Here is a 17,546-nt window from a genome sequence, read left to right on the forward strand (position 1 = left end):
TTTTTATTTACTGGGTGCCAACCAGATGCTAGCACAAAATACACAAAAGCCATTCCTGCCTCAGAGGTTTTGAAAAAAAAAAAAAAAGACATGGATGAGGGAGAAGCACAGGGGCTCGGCAGTGATGTGGAGGAAGCTTCAAGGAAATACACGGCCCAGGACAAGCTGTCTCCCAATGCCAAGCCCTTGAAAGAATTCAAATCTTCAACATCCTCCACCTTCCCTCTTATTGCCCCTCCTCACTTCCGGGGAGAGTTCACATTTTGATTAAACACAGGAGAAGCTGGAGAAATGTCTTTATTATTTAACAAGGCCTGCAAACACTCCCATGGGGAATGGAATGCCTGCACTGGGAAAGGGAACTCACGGGTGCAGCGGGGCCTGCTCTCAGCAGGCTCAGTGCTGAGCCACAACACACTAATGAGACGGTCTGAGACGGATGATCTGTCCACTGTGGAGGGGAGAGCAGGCACAGGTAATTGCTTTACCCTCACTCCCAGAGCCTCCTCTGGGTGCTGCTGGAAGGAGCTGCTGGGGAAGTGGGGTAAGAGCAGTTCCAGAGCAGCACAGGAAAGCTGAGCAGGGTGTAATCACTGCAGGCCCTAACGCCGCCACTCAAACCCATAGGGTGGTGTCTGCACATCCCTTACAAACACATCCTCTCACCCATCTTCATCACTCCCAGAGCTGTGCAGCAAACAGCATCATCTGCTGTCCCCTCAGTCAAAGCACCAAACAAGCCACTGGATGGTCAAACAGGTCAGAGAATCCTTTCAGCAAGGCAGAAAAGGCAGCTGGAAAGGCCTGTGCTCCTGCCTGTGGAACACACCAAAAGCAGGCAGCTTTTCCCCGGCCTGCTTTATCGCTGTGTTTGGATTAGTGCAATGTGAAACGCAGCAACTGCTGTTATGTAACTAAACCCTGAGTATACAGTTGTCATTCTGGGTAAATTTAACTCCGCAGGTTTAGGACAGAGGTCTATCGCCAGGCAGACCATGTGAACTAATAGAAATTTAAAGATACAGGGCCCTTTTTTGGGTTCCTTCCTGCCCAGGAATAATGAGGTGGGTCACTGCCACGTGCCTGCCCGTCACAGAAGCCTGGTGGCCACAGCCACTGCCCCAGGGAGCTCGGGAACAGCAGATCCTGAGGAAGGCAGGGCTGCTTCCGAGGAGGCTGGATCCCTTCTCCACGTGCACTCCGACAGCAGGCACTGACAACACAGACAATCCAGGGCTTAATGCAGCGAGGAGCCAAAGTGCACGTGCCTGCACTGTGATGAAATCATAACAGGGAGCCTTATAATGAGAATGGAGTGTATTATTAGCACTGTTATGAAACTGTTTTAGCACTTGCAATTAGCGCTTCCCTATGACTATCACTTAATATTAATCTATGAATCTGTTTTCCTTCTTTTATCATTTATCAACAGCCAGGTAGTCACTGAATTACCTTTAGCTGAAACTGGTGAATAAGTACTGACATTGGAACAGTGTCAGAGAATGAGAACATCACTCACCTAATATCTGAAAATAAACACGAGAAGGAGTAGCAATAAACACATGAATAACTCAGAACTAAACATTTCTAGAAAAGCCTCCTCGAACCTGACTATAGACTCATTTTAGAGTCTTTTGATACAACATTCTAATAAATTTGAAATACCACCAAGTTGTTGATTTGGGATTTATTTTTGCATTTTACCCAGTTCAAGAGCTTCTTTCAGGTGAAGAGATACTTCTCCCAGCACAGACCCCTGCCCTGTTCTACCAGCAGAGCTGGGTCCCCTCCTGAGCAGGCCAGAGCCTTCAGGTTTCACTGGAAAATACCGACTTCTGCCATCGGTAGAGCAGTCTTTACTTTTCTAAACAGAAAATTGTTTTGAAACTTAAATGAACGAGGACATTGTAGAGGGAAAGAAGATTGTATCCTTGACTTTCACTGGATCACCTGCTGTTGACAACTTATCCTCCAGGTTAGGGATAGAAAGTGTCAAAGCTTGTCTTAGATTATTGCATTCTGAAGAAATTTACTGAAACCCTGAAAGCTAAAAATCTGTTTGTGGCATGACAAAAGCAGGTACTGAAGCAACATCCACATGTTTTAACATATTAAAAAGACAAGAACAACAGGCTGTCTCTTGAAGTTCATCAAAACAATTCTATTCATAAAGTACAACAGACTGTGAGAGGATGAGAACAGAAAAAAAAAGGAGGAATGGTGAAGAAAAACCAATAGTTTTATAAAAATTAACAAAGAAGCATATGCTACCTGATCATTTATAAACAGGCATCTACCACTTGGCTTATGAAAAACATGTGTTCACTTTCTTTCAATTGTAAATCTTGTTGGGGCTGAAAAGCAGGATTTACAGAACTTAACAGGGATTTCTAGACATTCTGCAAGACAGCCAAGGAAGTAGCTCTGACTGCACTGCCAGACAGCCCAACATCCACAGGAATCCCACTGAACATGCACAGATCACCTTACAGTGCGTGGCTGGCCAAGTCCAACCCCTTCCACACCAGCAGATCCACTGCTTAGGAACTGTACAACAAATATAATTTTTTTTTCTCCATCTTCTCTTTAAGGAAACTCCAGAAAGAAATCCGAGAGCCCCATCAATTGCCCAAATGCATAGCTTCTATAAATAAAGCCTAATAAACTCACATAATCACCAGGCTGATGAGTGGGTAGAGATCCAGATGCTATAGCACTCTGGATCCATAGAGCTCTTCCCCACAGATAAAAACAGTTGGCCAAAGTGCTTTTCAGCTGATAGTGGATGGCACAGCTTTGGCCAAACCAATCCTACAGGTTCCAAACCTGTCTGGCACAGCTGTAGCTATACAGAACCACAGGGGACTAAGGGAATTCAAAGGTTAAGAGTGGCAATAAATGCCATAATACTTTCTCTATTTTCACTTTCACTGCTTCCCCCTTCAAAAATATATATCTACAAAGAAACAGTCAATCTTCAGTGATAAAAATAGAGAAAAGAGCTCATAATTAGGTTTGACCAAATACTCTTCACTTCCTTCAACCCCTAATTTATGTTCACATCAAGATACTCTTCCACCAGTGTCTGGCAGAAGAACTATATATTTTTATTATCAGAACCACTCCTTTGCAGCACTCCTTTAAAGCACTGTGCCAGATAAATGCGCTGGGTTTAAATACTTATCCCCAACCTGCAGTATTAATCACAAATTTTCCCAATGATAAGTGAACTAAAAAAAAATGATCTTTCAAGCTGAAAAAGAAAATGACAGCAGCTACCTGGTAGCCTTTGTACACAAAGCTCAGCCCCAGAAGCCCTGCCCACCTCCCAGATTATATCACAGCAGACACTCCCCGTGCATTCAGTGCCTGTTGATTACGCCCACAAGCCACACCCATCCTCCCAATTACTCCTGCCTTCATCATTCCTTTTCCCTCTAGGCCTGTAGACAGTTCTGTATCTTGTTTCCTAATAGACATAACAAGGCCTTTGATGTTCTCATCACTTCTCTTTAACTTCCATTATAGTCAGCATTTTCATTGAGACTGAAATTAGAGCTTAATGCTCCTGGTTTAAAAAGACTTTCAAATAAGTCAATTAAATGTATCAAGTGACATATATATGTTTTTTAAATGCAAAAACCCTACACAAGTCATTGGGCTGGACTTTTTTTTTATTTGAGCTGACAATGTTCCTTTCAGAATCAAGCTGAAATGCCGAGAAAATAACACCAGTTCTAAAAATGCCCATCCTAATGAGGGAGAAAGAAATTTTAAACATATACCTCCTTATTGTTGAACTGGTTACATTTATTTTATGTGAGTTTGGTGTTGTACACTCCTCTATGACTTGCACTCTGACGACAGCAGGAGAAACAAGGTAAGATATAATTATAAGGAGGGAAAATTGGAAGCAGTTGCTCAGGAAGCTGACAGCAAAGCTGGCAAGGAGGATGTGTCCAAAGTAGAACACTGACTTTCTGATTCCCAGGTTCACCCCTAAGTAATAACACAGAAGATTCGTAGGTAAGGCTTGAAAATTTCACGTTTCCAATACATTTGAGGAATGGAAATTAAAGCACTCAATCAACCATGCAATGGAAGTTGCCAATCAAGGGGTTCTAAAGTATTGATAAAATGCACCTTGGGACATGATTATTGTAACGAGTAACAGAGGCTCCTGTCCTTGTAGGAGATACTGAGAGTCAAACCTCATTCTCACAAGGGACTTTTTGCTCACATCTTAAGAATTTAAAATCACAAAGGTTTGTCCACATTTCTAATAATTTTAGACTATGGAAAGTTATGAGTCTTCCATGTTTGAGGGCATACAAAAAGCATTATAAAAAGCCATAAAAGTGGTCTGATAAGAGCAGGTAATATGCTTTTCCACTCTTCCCATGCCCTGTCCCACTCCTCCTCTTGAACAGGCAAATTTCTAGTGCAAGGGGAAGGTAATTTTACCCCCCCTTGTCTCAATTAAGAAGGTAATAAAGTCTGAACAAGTTTTCCTTCAAGCACTCTGCTTTTCTAGGTACACCAGCAGGTACCCAGATCTCACAGCCCTCTCCACAGGCACTCCAGGTTTTGGCTTTTTTCCTTCTGTGTCTGCTGTTCTTATTCCACAGTAACATCCAGGTTTTTAAGATGCCCCCAACTCATTTTCAGGTTAGCAGCAGACAAGGGGCTTCTGTTTCACCCATGAGTATATGTTGTCTACTTATACCAGTCTGAATTGCAATTTACCTTGGACAGAGCAGGGAATACACCATTCAAATGGCTGTGTAACATCATGAAACCCAGTAATTCCTGAGGAAACCAAAGCTGCAGGATTGAGCAGACTGAAGAGAAAGGCTCAGTGAGATCAGCACCAGGAAGAGCTACTTTAGTTCTTCCTGGGGGGCAAGAGAGGGTGCAGAGCACACTCTAGATTTTAGCTACAAACATCACATATGGATATCTAAATTGCCAGAAATAACCCCACCATATTAATTTATTTGCAAACAGTTGAAATCTCGGAGCAAAGGACAGTTAGTTTGGGGACTGCCTGACAGCTCGATCATAATAGCTCATTATTTTCATGCTTTCATAGCCTAAGGACTTTGGGCACATTAACAACAAATAAACTTCTGAGGATAATTAAAACATAACGAGAATTCCTTCCTTAAATGACTACAAGAGTGAAAGCAAAGAATAGATCCCAACATGCCATACCAGTATGTGACAAAAAAGTAAAATCAATGAAGAAAGATAACAAAAACCTGGGAGTTGTTTTATTTTTAGGCACCTCCCAACCTTTTCTTCTACTTGCCAGTGTGCCTTTCTGGCTGGCTGAACTAGTTACTCAAAGCACCTGACAGTTTCAGCTGACTCAAGGAACACATTTAAGCTTTATCTGTGCAGTAGAGTTATTTGCATCAACTCAGAGTCTGTGCTTTTGACAGTTGTCTCATTTAATTGAGTAAAAAAAGCTGTCAGTCTAAAGAAACTGAGCCCAAGGTAAACTCACTTTGAACTAACCATCTGCCAGAGCATCTCTCAGGACAGTCAATACTTAAGGATATGGTGAATCCAGTTCTCTGGATCCCTAATTAGATCATTCCTGAATTAAACTGTCAATAGCCCTAAAAATTCAATGTGCACCTTGCAACTACGAGCTAAGTCTCTTTTCCCTAAAGACAAGCATGAGGGAAAGCCCACAAAATCTCTTTGATAACTATACAGTAGAACAAAAACATTTTCCTGACAGATTAAATCCATACAGCCAGCCCCCAATACATCCATTTCTATGGATATGCTGATCCAAATACAGGTTTCCATGTTTTATCACAGCACAAAAATAAAAAGCAGCAACATCCCAGAAGAGGAGAAAGCAGATAATATTGCCCTGGGGAAGATTTTCCTTCAGGTCCCAGCAGTCCTGTGGATCAGGCCTGGTCAGGGAATATCCTAATTGGAGTGCACACACAGGACTCGGGGCTGGTGCAGGTCCGTGGCCTTTCCAGCTGCAGCAGCAAACAAATTACCCACTTTCCATGAGAAAGCCAGTGGTGAAGAACCAGATTTCCTGCTACTGCAAGTGGTGTTTTAGAGCCTCCCTCCCAACTGCAGCCTGGTGCACACACAGCACAGAGCCTGGCGCTGCTAAAATAAGATTTCACAGGGGTCTGATGCTCATTATCAATTACAAACTCCACTGCTGCTTTTTTTCTGCAGAGGAATCATTTTTAAACTCACTCCTCTATATGGATTCTCTAGTGTCTAATAATAAGTACTTTTCTTTAATTGCTTGCAATTAAGCCTCTTCTGCATTCCTGTTCTTGGAAAACTTGCGGATATGTCATTATCTTTGAAAGATCTGTCCTTCTGTCAAACATGACCAAAACTGATGGGTTAAAGAATAGTGGTGGGAGGGGAAACATACCTAAAATTGAAATCCCCATGGAAGAACGAGAAGCAAAGGGAATATGAAGATGCCAACCTTGAGGGTAAGAGAGTAAGAAAGGAAAATGAACGAAAATATCCTCTGTTTAGTTTACTGCCAAGAAACAAACAGAATTCAGAAGTCTATCTGGGTTCATATTGTTAACTCTTCTGCCACTACAAACCTGCCACCTTTTTTAACCCCCAGCATTTTCATGCACAAGCAGATGAAGCAACATAGCACTGGAGTACAATTATTAGAGGGCTTCAAAAGCTACGTGGATCCGGTTTAGCTTCTCTAGAAAGTCTAGACAGACCATTTCAGGGGCTGGAGCTGAGTGCTGGAGAGGTAAAGATTAATTTAGCACTCTTAGCAGACACAAATTAACCCTATTTATCTTCATTCGAGATTAGAGATGTTAGCATCCAGTCTTGCACAGAAAATAAGGCCCTGAAATTAGGAAGATGTGACTGAAAAAGCAAAGTAATAAGGCAGCTACTTCTGTGCCACTCCATTTACAACAGAAGGTGGGAAGCCAGGAAAAACAAAAATCTAACTCAGTGTACAGCACTCCTTTTTCACTGTCTTACTTTCAGCCTCAGCATCCTGGCTTATCTAGGAGAACTATTTGTCAGCTAACTGAATTCTCAAGTCTCTAAAAATTAATTCCACATTTGTAGTTTCTTTGGAATATTCTCAACCCTTTGAAATACACGAGGAGTTAATCCATTCAAAGAGGGCTGTTGTTCAAAGTACCCCTTCTCACATTTTTTTGAGGAAGGATTCAAGTGAATATAAGAGCCTGGGGTTTACAACATGCATTTTGTACCTGGCCATGACCTGCTAATCTTCAAAGTCTATTGATCCATGAATGTTTCTGGAGTAAAATCATTGATTCTTTGGAGAGCCAGAAAGCAGCAGCTAAAATGTGAATGTCTGGAGGACCTGTATAAATAAATGGTGAGATTTTGAATTACTGTAATTAAATAAAGATTTTAATTAAATAAATTAAAATGTAGTATGTATCATGATAATTTTATGAGGATTCCTGGTTTGGGGTTTGTGTTTGATTTGGGGTTTTTTGGTTTGCTTTTTGTTTGTTTGTTTTAGGGTGGGGTTTTTTAAGCAATATAAGCAGTATATAAAGGGTCAAATTCTATCCTCTGTTATGCAATGTATAGATTCTGACAGCAGCTTCATAAGTGCACATGAAAGCATATTTAGGCCCTGGAACCAGCCATAAAAAGTTAAATGATATTGCATATATAGAGCTGGAAGTGTCATTCTATCTGAAATATTTCCCAATCAGTGGCAGACATAAATTACTTGAAGATGAAGATTACATAGGGCCTGAAAAAAAGGAGTTTGAAAAGGTGTCAGATTATAACAATAATTGCACTAGGTCTGACACAGACTAACTGCAGTGGGCCACCTATGCTCAGCATATGGGTTTGACTGTTTCTTTTTTTGCTCACAGTGAAACACAGGGATAACTTTTTTTGACTGCTGCATTAAGCCTGTAAAGAATGCAAGGGTCACAAGAAAGGAAGGACTCTTCCTGCATTAACAAGAACACAGGGCTGCATCTCTCAGAGAAATCGTGTTCAGCTTTACTGGGTTGACAACCATGCTCAGCAATTGGAAAATCGTGCCATTTAAAAACATGAAGATCCAGTAGTAAACTTTCCAACAACTAATTTTTACAATCTTGGCTAGAAGGAAAAAGTAGAGAGAGACCACTTTGCCTCAATTTATTTTCGCCCAGGCAGTTGCAGGTGGGGGAAGTACCCCCTAAATGAACTTACCCACTTCTAATTCTTTCCTGGAAATCATGCTGGTGAGACAAATTCCTTTCCCACTCCTGGCCTGAAGCAACCATAGTGCCCCACATGTGAATTTTCTGTACCCTAACACAGGGGCCTTGCTGTACAACATCTTTACATTTAAAGGAGAGAAACAGGTACACTCAGCGTGATTCCCTGACTTAATTTGGACACCAGTCTTCAGAAGAGTTACCCTTTTGGGTAACTCCCTAAAGGAGCCAACTGCTTTATGTTAGACAGCATAGGGCATTTTGAAGAGCTAACTTCTGTATCCATATCCACCCTGCAAACATGCACTGTTAGATGAATCCTCCAGGAGCTGACTGCTCCAAGTTCTGCACTTTGGGTAAGAGGTATCAGTTGCATACCTGAAGACAAGCAGTCCTGGAACACCCTCCTGGAGCTATTCACTGTGGAAAGTGAAACACAATAATGCTTCTTATCAGCCCTGGAGACCTGCCCCTGCCCTTCTAATGCTTTTCAAATGACCAAGAAAGGGAAAAAAAGATCAAAACAGATAATGCAGACCTTAGTCCTCTGTTTGCAAGGGAAATGGCTGGAGCTTCCAGGCCACTCCAGTAGAATAACTGAGGATCACAAGAGCTGGAAAGTCAGACTTTGTGAGGAAACTCAGTGAACATCTTCCACCAGGGCACTTTGTGTTGTTGGGCCTTGCAACACCAAATACTGCAGCTGAGAGTAAGGATGCACAGTGCTGCACCATGGCTTGGAGTAACTAATACCAACATCAAGTACTCGAAGCCATTTCCAAACATTCCTCACTCCTCTGGTTCCCAGCCATCAGAACTTCTCTGAACAGGTTTCTCTCATTTTCTGCTGTTTCTCAGTCCATATTATGCCTTTTTTTTTTTCAATTTGCCCATTAATTAGCTATGACAAAAACAATATTTTCATACTTCTTCCCTCAGCCCAAACAGCAGCTTCCCCTTGCTCTTCAGGATTTATGTTTTCAGAGACAAGACCTACCCAGGATACCATTAGGATTTTTCCACGTTTCTGCCAGAACTCTTCAGGGTCATTGGCACACACTGAACCTCCTCGGAAGCATCAAGGGGAAATCTGATGTAGGCAGCAGAATATACCCTCTTACTTGTCAAATCTAAACTGAAGACGACTAATCACTTGGAGAAAGTAACTCTTTATACTTTAGGTTAGACACTGGCACCTTTATCTGCCATAGGAGGGACAAGTCCCTGACTGGGGAAGAAACAGAGCTGAAGTTCATTTTTTTTTTTTTATTTATAGCTGTTACTGTATCATTTAAAGCAAGTGAAAAATAATTACCAAAGTATTCGCCCTTCAAAAATTCCTGTTATGTACATTACAATGCCACAATTTTGACTGTGTAGTGTACCAATGACAAGAGCAGCAACACTACTCTTCCAGCAACTACTTTTATGAATCCTGTCTTTTTGCCTTTAGGAGCCCACAGATTTTACTCTGCCTGTTGGGTAAGATTGTTGCTTGCACTGTGTGTGACTATTTCCTACCACACAATACTGATCACACATCCAGCATCGCCAAGGCGAAAGCAAACAAAAAACCTGGCACCGCTTGGACTTCTTACAAACTCCAAATAAACTGATTTGAAAGTGAAGGGTTATGTAGGAAACCTTCCAAGAGCCATTGAAACCTCTGCATATGTTTGTTGCCACTTCCAGCGAGCCCAGGGCACGGCGGTACCTCCACCTGCGGGGCTCTGCGGTCTGCTCTCACCTCACCCCAGCAATTAAGTTTCGGAGTATTTCACAAAAAAACATTCCTTTCCCTCAGGCTGAGTCTTACAAAGAGAATAAAAACAAAACAAAGGCATTGGTAACCAGTCTCATGGCAAAAAAACCCTCTCAGAGCGTGGCTGGGCTAGCAGCTCCCTGTACCGCTTGTTTTAACGGGGACCCTTTTCCAAGGAAACACTGGATACTGCCTCTTTGATATTCAGAATTGGTAGTGACTACTGCCAGCCCATAATCTGAGATGTTTTCAGCAATCAGCTAAAGTTCCCTGAAAAAAAATCTGTACACAAAAACGTCTTCAAAGAGACTGGAGCTTAATTTCATCTAGCCAGAAGGAAGGTTGTTAGGACAGAGATGAGCAAAGCTAAATTTCATTAAGCTATCACAAAGTTTACTCACCATGAAAAACACTTGGCTATAAATGAGGAATAAGACATATAAGAAATAAATAAGTGAGAAATACCTACAGGCAAGAGACTGAGAGGGCTGGAGCATAAGCAGCACAGAGGAGAAAAAGCAAAATAGTAAAACTAAGTTACTCCAACACAAGGCAAGTGAAACACAGCTTATTAATTCTCAGTGGAGGGAGACCTCAATTCCATTACACTTCCAACACGAAAGGCATACAAGTCAGTAAAATAATAACCTACTGGAACCCTGTTTTTATTAGTCTGATTGTCAGTACTTATCTTACTAAGACAAAAATCAACACTTCCTCTGACTCTTCCCCAGCTGTTTATCTTTCAGAAGCAGCACTTCCAGTGCATCCATTTAGCAATTTATGAGCCTACCTGTGTCTGCTCCTGTTGTTCACCACATCAATTTTCCGAAACAAAAACATCTCCTTGTTTCCATTAATTGGTCATTACAACATGTTGATACCAACAGTTCATCATTGGTTATAATTCTGTTGATTAGAAGAAATCAGCCTGGGAGATGAACTCTGCTAATGGGACAGCACCCCCCCTGCATTTGCTGTTACCAAAAACCCTCTTCTGCTCTTCTAGAAATACCTGATAAAACTTCTTTTTAAATGCTTTGAGTGGAAGCTGGTTTATTCTCCTGGGATCTAATAAAAAGCTGAAAGGATGACTTATGATATTTTGGATAGCTCCAGTTCCTGAATTCTGCTATGATAACTCACCCTTCAGGGGAAGGAAGTACCTACCCTGGCACCTCCATCTTCCAAACAGGCACTCAATCTAAAGCACAGAAAATCTTAGGGATTCCAGTTTTTTAAAAGGGTCAGAGTTTCAAAATCACACAGACCCATTAGGGGAGATGAATTTTCACACCTGTTCACTGAAAGTAAATACAGCACACGTGTCACTATCAATTAAGCAACATTCATTCTTTTTCCCTGAAGATGCACCTTTCCTCTAGGAATATAAATGTTTCACTTAAATTTTAATATCCATCAGGTCTCACCATCTTCATGTTGGAAAAAGAGCTCTTTAGAAACCTGCTAAGCTCAGACAAGAAAGCTTAAACAAACAGAATAAATATAAGTGTATTTTTAGAAATAATTCTTGTCTTAGAAAAATTACTCCCATGCCCACTTGGGTGTGATAAATGCCAAGAGTAAAACCTCTTCTGCTTCCTTCCACCATACAGAAAAGAATGAAAGAAATCAATGTTGTTTTGCTGCAGATTTAACACATAATATCTTGGTAACACTTGCATTAGCAAGATTCAAACAGAAAGAAGAGCAGAAGCTTCCCTAGTCTCCTGGGAAGCAGTACAACCTACTTCAAAAGGACAACATGTATATATTGAGGAAGTAAGGAAACAGAATTTCAACAGATATTCCTACTCCTAAAATGAGAATTGTCGTTCAGGACATCAGTGATCTTAGGAAAAGATGCAAAAATTAGAGAATCAACAGAAACCTAAGCCACTTTTTAATAGTTGAATATAAAAAGAGTCTTCAATATAATTGACAAAATTATGATGAATCAAGCAGCTAAAAATCAACATGACATAACAGCGATGGGAATTAATGGAGAATTATTACACTATTAACAGGATTTGCATGATGCCCCAATGCAAGGTCTTCATACTAAGATTAAGGTTTTTTGTTGTTATTGGGCTGGTTTCTGGAAGCTCAGCTCCACTTCAGACCTCCTGCTGCATTTGCTCTGTTTGAAATATGAAGTGCACCATGCCCAGTGGAACATTCAGTTGTTAACTCTTGCTTTGGGTTCTGATATGAGGAGTCCAGAGCCTACTGATGGCTGGGATTCCATCTCTTCTCCAGCTTCTGAAGGGTACACAAACCTCTTGTCCTCTTAAGGCAAACAGCTGATATCACAGCTATTCCAAAGCTGTTCATTGATGCCAAGTTCAGAACCAGAAAGGAGGGAGCAGAACCCTGTGGAGTTTTGTTTTATTTGAATATTTTGACCAGTTCTCCTACATTCTGATGGAAGATTTCCAGCTTAGTTCTCCCGGAAGAATCTCAATTTTGTCTCCCACCATTCCAAGTGTACTGATAACAACATACTGGCCACACTTTCCCTATACTAGAGAAGATCTATATGGGGCCTCTCTTCTTTGTTTCTCTTCCCTGTGCGGGCATGTTTCTGAATTTTACTACTTACCCCCTTTTCCTGAATACTTTAATTGCTTGTAATCAAACCCTTTTTTACTCCAAAGTCTGTCAAACACAGACAAACAAACTCCAAAGGTGGTGAACAGACAGACCAGAAAGCGGATTTCAGGCTTGTTTCTCTGGCTGAAACCACTGGCAGTGACCTGCCTCCCCTTTGCTGGAAAGTTCACTTTAATACATCTTTGGACTTGAACTACCAACCAGACTTCCAGTTTTAACAATTACCTGTCTCAGCAAGATACTGCTAATAAAAAGCTGAAAGGATGACTAACAATATTCTGGATATCTCCAGTTCCTGAAAGTGCCTTTGGATAAAACTTGCCCTTAATCCTTCTCTGTAACACAACCACATATTATCAACCTGAAGTTACATAACACAGTGTATTTCAATTCTTTTCACATCTCGGATCTGTAGCTCCAGCTCACATTAAACAGCCTTTGATGGTTAATGATATCAGCTTAGGTGGAGTGAACACTTGCATTTTAAGCTCGGAACCTGCAGCAGTGTTTGATGTTGCCATCAAACCAGAGCCTTCCCAACACCCTCCGTCCCTGAGCACTCACCCTCACCTCATGCTGCTGCAGCTGAACTCGGACAGGGGGTGTGGGAGAGGAATAGGTGTGTCCAGAGGAGAAGGCAGTTCTAGAGAAAGGGAGGTTTAAAGCCCAATTGTCCCTCCCAATCTCAAAGGATGGATTTGACCAGGTAGACTAATGCACATCAGGGAACTCAGAGTTTATGGCTGTTGCTTTCATCCTCTCCTGCAAGTCTTGGTAACTCAGTGGCCACAGGAAGAACTCTTACCAGAGACAACAAACTGAATTAACCTCTTGCAGTGTAGAAAATATACAGTATGAATGTCTCCGAACCCCGTCCCAGTAACTCTGGGTGTTCCTCCAGGGGAACAAATGTGATATGCAAGAAGGCACAGCACATCTGCACTAAGTCCTTTCAGCTTCACCACGTGAGGTTTTAAACGAATGGGAAAGAATGGAAACCTTCCCAACTGCAATACTGACGAGAGCATTCCACACCTGCCTATAAATTTGCAAATTGGTGCCGCCGGAAGGAATTTTTCCTCCAAACTGTCTTTAAGGAAAACGTGAAGAACCTAATCACTATGGCAATGCCTCAAATAAAGTGTTTTTCCACATATTAGAAACCTCTCTGTAGTATTAGAAGCCTACCTGGTTTTGCAAAACTGAATGATTGCCACATCACTATTAACTGCACATTAGAAGACAAATTACAAATAAAAGTGTGATCTCTACAAAAGGTTGCAAGTAGATTGCTTAGTCCTTAATAAAGGCTGGTGGAAGTCAGGCAGAACAGCTTCATATGATATAAATCTAAAGTATGTTTTAAATTTACATTACCTTAAAGGCATTAAAAATTCCAAATGCTTTAATTTTAATATAGCTTAATTATTCCCTATATGTTCTTGATTTATGTCTATAACTTTTTTCCCTCAGTAATGTCCAGCAGTTATAAATCTCTCTGCTTAAAACAAAACCCATTGGATAAATATGAAAAAGAAATGCAAATCAAAAGCAATGTGTTTACAGAGAAAACATAACACTGGAAAACAGTAATGTAGAAATATTTACTTTTCTAGAGAAATATCACATAGAAATGTCAGCATTACACAAAAACTTCAACTACTTACATTTACACTTAGATGTTGTAAAATCAGACCTGAGACAGACTAAAACCAAATTTTTCTGTGCTGGTCTGGCCAAGGAATGGTGAAAAATGCTTACAACAGGTAAGAATTTACACCAAAAGGAGGAATACTGCTTTCCCCCTACCACTGCCATTTAGCTAATTCTTATAAAGTTTTAATACATAACCTACTGCAAAATCCCTCTGTGGAACACCACAGGACTGTAGTGTCCAGTCTGCAGGGGGATCTGAAGCCTTTAGTTTAAATTAAACCATGTAAATCCACTGAGCAGTAGTGGTATAATTGCAACTTGATAAGGGCTAAGCAGAGACAGATCCCTACAATCTCCTGAGGATTGGGAAGCACTGCCCAGACAGCAGAGCCAGTTAGGACCAAAAAAAAGCTGCCTTCCTCCCCAGCCCCCACTCCCTCCAGCATGTCAAGCTGTAACCTGACAGAGGGCAACTTTGGGGAAAAATAATGTTTATGCTGGGTTTGCTCCACTGGAACCCAGGACAAACTGAGAAATGCTCCCTTCTGCTGGCAGAGCTGCACCCACCCCAGGAGTTCTGACTGCAGCACCAGAGAGAGTGGGGATTGTTCCAGGCCTGTGCCAAGAGCACACAGAGGTACCCCAGGGACACGGGCATGGAGCTACTGGTACAAAAGGACACCTAGAGCAGATCTGGAGAAGAAGAAAAGCCATCAGGGCACAGCTGCTGCCTCCTCATCCAACAGGGACAGAGGGAAAACCGCCAGACTTGTGCATATCCCTTCCTTCTGTGGGAACCAGCACCTCAAGGCAGACCTGGAAGGACCTCCTCTGCCCCCTCAGCGCTCCAGTGCTGCTCACTTAGTCCACAGAGCAGGAAAGAACAGGTCAGCCCTCCTGCCCCTCCTGCCTGTGTGTCCTCCTGATGTGGAACTCAGCTCAGCCCGGAGCTCCAACAGTGCAGCCCGTGAGCACTCCCAGGACTTCTCAACCCTGAGCGGGATCTGAAGAGGCCCCAAGGGGCAACACTGCTGATGCAGCAACAGGGATTCTTTTTTCTAATTTCTGTGCAGGGAAATTAGAGAAATTAATGAGAAAGCTGCAGCAACAGGAACAGAGTCCAGAAAATGTACAATGCTCACTCTGACATCACACCATTACTCTGTCCACTCTCATATATTACAATAATATGTGATGTCTTAATTAAGTTATTGCCCAAACACAGCATCTTAAGCAAGTGTCATGTCTGTACTAATTTCATTATAGATTTAGACTTTCTGCGTGACAAAAGCCACACAGGTAGAAGAACAGTTATCTTATAAAGTGTCTTGGAACATTATGACACTAGGATAGAGTGAGTCATTATAAATAAAATGCTGCTGTAACTAAAACATATTCTGCTCCTGAGGGAGAAGGGACTGATACACCAGATAGGAATTCAAGAGACAGAGTAACATGAATCCCAAATCTCATGTGTACTTCTACAAAGCCATTGACTACTTTTTAAAGTAATTTCTCCTACAAACAAAAAACAGCTGGTAGCAGCCTTTAATATGATGTTTAGTGCTTTTCCAAACAGCCCAAGACCTGTCCCAGGACTGCCTACCAGTAGGTAAATGTAGTCCTTTGGTCACTACAAGGTTTTGAAGAAGGAACTGCACAGATGCCCAGCAAGTTAACTTCAAATTACAACAACAACGAAAGGTATCTTAGCAGAAACTATGAGGCCCAAGATCTTCCCTTGATTTAAGGCATCAAGGAAAACAATATAAACCTTTTCAAGGAAAGCTTGGAACTTATCTCACCATTTAAGTGATAAAATGTGTTTGCTTCATAAAGCCTCCTCGCAGCATCCCACTGTTAGTTCACAACTTTTTTCTTTCCTTTTTTTTTTTTTCTTCAAATATTTGAACTGTTCCTGGACCATAAAAACAGGCTTTCATTTTAATCTGCTTAACACACTGTGGGAAAGGGCTTCTAATTTCACAGGACTGAGATAAGACAAATAATTCATATAACACATTAGCACAACATCTCTGGCGAAAGTGTTTAGTCAGAGCTCATTGGAAACAATGGGGTGCTGCAGCAAGTCTGAGAGGCAACTGTCTGAGACCCCCCCATGCACTAAACACATTTTACATTCCATTCCATAGGAAAGACAAGATCACAGAATAAGAATATATTAATTGTCCAGAGGCAATAAGGCAGTAAATTCCCCTCCCCTCAGCAGACGCTGCAGCTTCCCCCACTACTCCAGTCCTTTTCCAAATGTTGGTGTTTTTTTTTTTTTTTTTTTCCAGGCCATTCTCCAAATCAGTCATCTTTCCTTTGTGCCCTTTCATTACACTTCTTCCTTAAGTTCCACATCTTTCTTTTACTGTTCATTACCCAAAACTACCCTGCTCCCCCTTTGGCTTCATTTACTTCCTTTCTGGGTTTGTTTTTACATTTTCTATTGCTGCCTTTCCAGAGCCAAGTTTGCTTCCAGTGTGCGTTGTGCTGTGTGCAGAGAAAAGCAATGCAACAAAATATTTTCAGTATATTGGCACGAGTCCCCACCTCGCCACTTGTGATCATTTGCTCTCAAATCCCCAAAGACATTCTGCTTTGAACCTCTGCTGTGGCGAAGAAAAGAAAGGATACGTGGAAGAAATTCAGAGGAGAACTTGCCAATTGCAGAGATCTGTGACAATTTCCACAGTCTCTGAGCTGGGCTGAAAACAACAGGAAGGTGGATTTGGGAACGTCAGAAACCCAAGGCTGAGGCCAAATGCAGCATGCTAAAGGGAAGCTGTAAACCAAGCTGATCTGTTGATCCTGGCTTCGTCCAGAATCCTTTGTCCTTATCCCCTCCGAGGTGAATGCTGTGTGTGGGAGCGTTCTCTGGAGAGCTGAAACCAAAGATTCTGGTGACGGAATGCCTTGGGCACTGCTGTGGAAAGTTAATGACTCGCTAGAATTTTGGAAGGGTTTTCCTTTCCCCTTTAAAAAATAAAATAAAATAAAAAATCTTCCCTTGTTCTTTTGCACAGCCTTGGATACCACACTACCTGTCACATCTCTGAGACACTGCTGACCCAGCCTGGCAATTTCCCTGGGGTATTATCATCAAAAAAATTAACAACTGCAATTTCTCACGAACTAGAACGGTGAATCTCTAAAAAGAGGTAAAGTGGTAGAGTGTAATTTACCTAGAAAACAAAAAAATATGGGAAAATAGTTCCGTTATGGTCAAACCCTCTTAGAGGCAGCCAAAATCTAGAGAGAGAAAAGCCAAA

The 17,546-nt window shown here is 41.6% G+C and overlaps 1 protein-coding gene and 1 long non-coding RNA gene across 3 annotated transcripts in view; one reads left to right on the top strand and one right to left on the bottom strand.

Moving 5' to 3' along the window:
* The window catches only part of RORA (RAR related orphan receptor A), a 396,584-nt gene that overhangs the window by 334,924 nt on the left and 44,114 nt on the right, over positions 1 to 17,546 (bottom strand). The gene's annotated exons all lie outside the window — the stretch shown is intronic.
* Positions 365 to 1,897, top strand: LOC135420658 (uncharacterized). The gene is made up of 2 exons (XR_010433657.1): positions 365 to 475; positions 1,433 to 1,897. It is a non-coding gene; the product is annotated as an uncharacterized LOC135420658 (long non-coding RNA).

The sequence above is a fragment of the Pseudopipra pipra genome, chromosome 12 (genome assembly GCF_036250125.1).
Source record: "Pseudopipra pipra isolate bDixPip1 chromosome 12, bDixPip1.hap1, whole genome shotgun sequence".
NCBI lineage: Eukaryota > Metazoa > Chordata > Aves > Passeriformes > Pipridae > Pseudopipra > Pseudopipra pipra.